Genomic DNA, 6,846 nt, shown 5'->3' with positions numbered 1-6,846 from the left:
TGCAGCCTACGCCATCGCCGGCAACTCACAGCAGCCCAGCTCCAGGTTGAGCTGTTGTTCAGCATCTTAGCTGTGGAGGGCAGTGTCATGGCCCTCATATGTGGGATCCGAACCGGGGCCCTCTGGCGTCCCAAGCCAGTTCTTAACCATCGCGCCACTCGGCCGGCCCCTTGTTGTCCTTTTTAATTGCAATATTAATATTATTTTAATCCACAGAAGATTTAATTATTGACTTAGTTCTGTAGTAGGTTTTCTGTGTTTTTTCAGATTGAGCATATAATTTACTGTTCAAATCAGGACACTTTTGAGAGTGAACTGGAAATTATGCTGGGACTATTCCAGATAAGCAGGCTGCATGGTCACCCTGGGCAATCTATTAGCTTCTGTGCTCAAACCCTCCGAAGAGTAGACAAAATAGAGTTTTCTAAACATAAGAACTTGCTAAAACTCAAAGTAACTTAAGGCCAAGATGCCTTTATTTTAAAAGCCAATTGTGTTGTGAAGAAAAGTCTCTATTCTCGCCCTCATTTTGGCTATGGTCCAGGGCTGCTTTGGGAATTGTGCTGAAGATATGTAAGCTCCTGGTCCCTGGGTTTTTGAAACAGGCAAGCAAGAATCAAGTACTTTGGACTGAAAACAAGAAGTTACAGAACTTGCTGAAAGTATTTTCAAGTTATAATGAGCTGGTCCTGGGCCTTTATACCTGGGCTCTAGCAGGGGGACCGGGACTGGGACTGGGGGGGCGGGGGCAGACCGAGATGGGTGGCCCAGGAGGAGAGCCCAGACAGCCTGAGATCCGCCATCGCTCCCCCTCCCCCACCACCAGTGCAGTGCCCCTCTCCCCGCAGAGTAGTTTTTTAATCCTCTTATCCACTTTGTGAGAGTTAGCCAATCTAAGTCCGTCACACGGGTTGGCAAGCTCATTTTATAAGGGGCCAGATAGTAAATATTGTCAGCTTTGCGGGCCATATGGTCTCTGCAGCAGCTATTCTTCTCTGCCCTGGTTCTGGGAAAGCAGCCATGGGCAATGTGTAAGTGAGCAAATGTGCTGTGTTCCAGCAAAACTCTATTTAGAAAAATAGGTGCCCGGCCATAGTTTGCTGACCCTTGATATAGGTCATCAAATCCTTAAATCCACTTCAGCAGGCTCAAGAAAACTGCAGTAGGGGCCAGCATCCCGGATGAAGAAGGAGCACAGCCTGAAGGGAAAAGAATCATGATCACAAGCTTGATGGGGGCGTTGTGAGGCGGGGACTGACTCTGAGTGCAGCTCAGCCCGTTTAATTCAAACTGTGCCCCAGCACAGACTTCCCGGGGTAGATATCAGAGTCCTAGAGAGAGGGAGCTCTCGGGCATAAAAAGAACCTTTCCCGTGAGGAGCCAGAAACGCATGGCAACTGGAGAACACACAGCAACCCTGTTGGATGTCTGGAGGCTGGGCAGGCCTCCCCACCTCCACATAGTGACCATTCGAGTGTCACGGGCAAGGAAGCAGACTCCCCAAATATGGGTGACATGCCCAGTGATGAAAGCAACTGTGGGTGGCTACAGCCAGGCGAAGGGATGAGAGAAATGACCAGCAAGGAGATGTTTCAGAAACAAGAGTACACGCAAATCCCCCTCAAGCCCCCATGAATGAGACAGGGCTCTGGCAAATTCACTGAGTCCCAGGACACGGTTTAGTTTCTAGGAGGATGACCCCTATCCCTCAATTGTACCCAGACCCATTTGGTGTGGGGATGTGTAGGTAAGATCAGAATAAAAGGGATTCTGGAGGGAAGGAAGGAGGACCTCCTGGCAAACAGGAACAGCGGGCTACGTATCTCAGTATGGTGCTGGCACCACCAAAAGGGGTTCACACTGTTGTGGGGCCAATTCCTCCTTTTGTAACTGCATATGTCTGTGTCCCATTCTTTCCCCATGGTCTTCTGGCAATGTTAGAGGTGTGCAGTGGACTAGAAAACTCCTTATAGCAAAGCCCAGCAGGACAATCACTTGGTGCTTCTGAGAGCAGCGTGAAGAAAACGCTCGACTCCCAACTTTTCTAAACATGACATAAAACAGGCATCATCTCTGACTCTTTTCTCTTACACACCTCACGCAGTAGTTTGCTAGGGCTCCATTACAAAATACCACAGACCGGCTGGCTTAAACAACAAAAATGTATGTTCTCACAGTTGTAGAGGCTGGAAGTCTGAGATCGAGGTATGTACAGGGTTGGATCCTTCTGAGGCCCCTCTTCTTAGCTTGTAGGTGGCTGTCTTCTCCCTGTGTCTTCACATGGCCTTTCCTCTGTGTGTGTTTGTGTCCTCCTTTCCTCTGCTTATAAGGGCACCAGTCACACTCAACTAGGATCCACCCCCAAAGACCTCACTTGACTTTGATTACCTTTTTAAAGACCCTCCCTCCAAATACAATCACATTCTGAGGTATCAGGGGCTAGAATTTTAACATTTGGGGATTAGGGGACACACTTCAGCTTATACTGCCCCACATCCAATCTGTCGACAAATCCTGGCGGCTCCTCCACCTTCACAACCTACCTGAAATCCAACCACCTCTCGCCCCCTTCAGCATCCTGATTCAAGCCATCACCAGCCCCCATCAGCACCACGGGGCTTGCCTCCTAACAGCACACTCTGCCCCACAGTCCATTCTCCATATAGGGGCCAGGTGGTCATTTTAAAGCGCAAGGCTGACCATGTGACTGCTCTGTTTCAGCCTGCTCCAGTGGATTCGCATTTTGCTCAGAGTAAAAGCCCAAATCCTTACCCACAACTACAAGGCCTGCCCTTTCCATCTCTAACACTGTCCGCCTTGCGTACTGCACTCCAGCCACACTGGCCTCTATGCTATTCCACAAACACACTACACCAGACCTCATCAGAGAGTCAGAGCATGCCTCATGCTCTTTCTGTGCCCCTCTCTTGGGGTGTCCTTGGCCATATTCTGTCGACTCCCTTCTGTCTTGGTTCAGCTCAAATGTCACTTTTTCAGAAGTCCCTTCCTTGACGATCCTACACAAAGCAACACTCCACAGCCTCTGTCCATCTCCCCTTCTTCACTTTCTCATCACACTTATGATCAACTGACGTGTGTGTGTGTTGGGGTGAGGGTGGGTGGGGGCTGGAGGGGAGGCACTTGTTTGCTTATTGTCTAATCTCCCTACTAGAAATTAAGTTCCGTAAGAGCAGAGGCTTGGCCTTGTTCTGTGCTGTACTCTTAGATACAAAGAAGATATTTATTGATTGGATAAATGAGTGATATCTAGAATGGGGAAAAAAAATCTAAGGAATTAAAATGTAAGGAAAAGGCCAGCTTTCAGACAAAGGAAGGTGGGTGTATTTCTTATGATTCATAAGCTTACCAGAATCTTTTTAGCACTCATGGCTGAGGTGTGATTTATTGCCTTCCACTGCCAGTCTACTGCTGTATTATGCTATTTAAACCTCCTATAGCAAAGTAAAATTCCTTGAGAACATGGAGCGTAATTTCTACTTCTCTATTTGTAACCTGTGTCTTATGCATAGTCCTACCTCAAAAGAAACAACCACCAGGATTGATTAGCAGTGTCTGCCATGGATGCGGGGGGAGAGTGTGGAGGAGTCCCATCTCCCCCCCCCCCCCCCCCCACCCAATGTCTCTGCTAACCTAATGCAACAAAAAGAACATAAAGATACAGGAGGAGTCCTGTTGCCCAGATAAAAGTCCTGGAACCACTACTCACTAGTTATGTGAGCTTGAGCAATCACATAGTTTCTTCACGTCTCAATTTTCTCACTTGTAAGAAAAAAAAAAGATAATTATAATATTTACTTAAAAGGCTATTGTGAGGATTCAAGAGAAACAGATAAAGTGCCAGGCACATACTTGGCATATAGCAGGCTCTCAATAAATGTTAATATGATTCCCCTGCTGAACCACACAGGCTCCAGTAGCCCACAAAACCTCCCCTGGTAAAAAGAGACCCATTAGTTGCCAACAGAAGAGCCAAGTTCATGAAGAGACACAAGCAGGTGATAAGGGATATGCAGTTTTCTGGGTCAGGAGAACAGCTGACACACGATACAGGGTATCCAATGTCTACAGGTGAATGATCCAGGGACTGTGGCAGGCTCTGGTATCTGTGCTTTGTCAGAGGGTGCATACTATTCTCCCTGAAATCCCCTAAGGGAATATATTTGAAAGCCATAAAATTTTACACAGTTGAGTAAGGTGAGTACCCCCTGGATTCTTATTTCTGGGTTGTTTCTTCATCGTGTGCTGAGGAACCTTCATCCACGAGACCCTTTTGGCCTCTTTGTTAGGCCACTTGCTTCTTGCAACTTTTCTGAAATTTTCCTTTGTTCTTGGGTTTCTGATCCTTCCTTACCCCAGCAAGTTCTCACCCCACAGGCCTTTTACTTCCTCTTTTCATAGCAGCTGTGTGGTTACAATTGCACAATGTTCTCTTACTGTTTGCAGACGCCAACTGTCTGATGACAATGCAAGAGTTAGTTAGGTGAAAGGCAAGCCCCGTAGACTTAGGGAGGACACCAGAGGGGGACCGTCTTCCCCGTGAACAGTAGTAGCTCACTCCCTCCAGGTTGCTGATCTGCATGAAGAGGAATGGGGAGATGCAGAGACAGCATTACACAGGCCAAACTCATACCCTCCACGGGCACTTTTGAGCTATACTAGCTACCCACATCCTCCACGGATGTGCCCCCCTGAGAAGTGGTATGTCCCTGTGGCCCCAGATCCTCACTTACCCTTCCCCACCCCTTGCCCTGGTCCTGGTAAGCAGGAAATAAAGGGGTGTGTCCAAATAGGAAAGAAGCGAGAAGGGGCTTTCTCACCAGAGCAAGGCCCCCCTCCATCTCCCATTCCCACCTGCTCTCAGTGTCTGAGTCTCCTCTGCTCAGGCCCACCTAGCAAAGAGAAGCTCTGTGGGAATGAGAAGAATGTTTGGGAGAAAGGCAGCGGAAAGAGGGTCCTGACAGGTAAAGGGAGAACCAGAAGACTTCATTCCCGAGTTTTTCCCTCAAGGCCACCTTTTAAATTTTCTATTCTCTGTTTCTTCTCACCTATCATTGCCATTGACCTAGGCTCCTTACACTTGATCTAAACGAGAGGAGACCGGGAAAGCCACGAGAAGATCCAGGCCACTGGCCACGATTGAGCCAGGTCAAGGAGTAGGTCATCGGTGCCTTTCAGAGCCACACTGGAGTCTGACACAAAAGGGGACATCACTAGTACTGATCCTGCATTTATGATTTTGATATTTTTGTTTGTCATGCTTTTTTCCCCATTAATTTTGACTTTTTAAAATATTGCATTCAAATGTTATCTATATTCTTTGAGAATTTTGGGACCTCCTTAAATATGAGCTTGTCTCGCCCTAATCCTAGCCCTGGTTAGATTTAATCCAGCTGATGGTGCTGGTCACCTGGTGGATGGTTTCTTTAGGAAAGAAAATCTGGAGACTATCAAAAAAAAATAATCTAAACGAATCAAAGTCTATTTGAGAAATATGTAACTTCAGTCCTACAAAAAGAATTGGAAGAAAGAATGAAATTCTCAACCATGAAAATAAACCAAATTTTAGACACAATGCAAATCTTTATTTTCTAACAAAGCCAGGGTACTTACCCTTTTCAGCCACAAGATGTCTCTGTAACCTCCCTGCAGGTCCCTGCACAGGATGCTGAGGATAACGTCATTCGTGAAATCTGCAGATTTTAACCAGCCCTAAAGAGATGGCACCAAAAAACAGTTTGAAATATAACAGGCTCAAACACCAAATCTGCAGCAGCCCATCCATTCATCCAGGGTTTCTGGCTACTAGCTAACTGCTTATGATAATAACTCTATTAACAGATTTAAGTTATGAAATAGATTATTAGAGTCAGTTTGTCCTAATCAATGTACTTTCTAGAATGTTTCTGCATTATCCTTTCCTTATCTCTTAGCCAGATTAGAGAACAGAACACATCCCTGCAATACCCAAACAGAGTATCCCAGGAGGATTTCAGAGGAACTAGTTTTACCTGGTTTGTAGGACTAGATCGCTCACTCACTCCTTTAGGGCAGGAAATTTTGAAAACAGTATTCAAACCATCTGCTTATGTTAAAAAATATATATATATTAAGTGCTATGATCAAGATCCAGAAAATAAAGTGGTGGAAAAGGTGTACCGTTCTTTAAAACAAGTTTACTTATGTGTGTTATCATCTTCTCCCTTCACACCATCTCATCCTGCCCTCAGAAGGAAATGTAAACAGTAAATACACTATTTCCTCTGACCTTATTTTTTTCTGAGTTCATTCTGCAAATCAGCCCTTTTACATTCTACACTCTAGAAGGGCCATAGATACCTGCTCCAAGGGTCCCCGAAAGTGACTCTTGTGGGCAGTCTCTGTGATAATGCTTCTTGAGTTTCCCCAGCTTGTCCGAGACAACATCCGATCTTCACTTTTATTTTTATTTTTATTTTTTTAATTTTTTTTTCCTTTTCTCCTGTTAATCTGTCTTTTTTTTTTCCCGGTCTTCATTTTTAAATTACTGCTAATAGTAATCACAACAGGAATAATGGCTAATGTTTATGGAGTACTCACTATGTGCTCATCGGTGTGATAAGAGAGCCTGACAAATATTATGTCCTAGAAAGGTCTTTGCTCTGGGCTTCCAGGACTGTTAAGCTCACCTGGTTTTCTCCTACCTTTCTGGTCAACTCCTCCTCAGCTACTCTGTCCTTCAATATTGGATTCCTCAGATTCAGTGCCAGGATCTCTTCTCTTGGTCAATGTAGCAGAAAATCATAGCCATTAGAGTTTCAAACTATAGGAAAAGAGGAAGCCATAGTG

The sequence above is a fragment of the Hipposideros armiger genome, unplaced genomic scaffold (genome assembly GCF_001890085.2).
Source record: "Hipposideros armiger isolate ML-2016 unplaced genomic scaffold, ASM189008v1 scaffold_53, whole genome shotgun sequence".
Taxonomy (NCBI): Eukaryota; Metazoa; Chordata; class Mammalia; order Chiroptera; family Hipposideridae; genus Hipposideros; species Hipposideros armiger.
Note: the sequence above shows the minus strand (reverse complement) of the source record.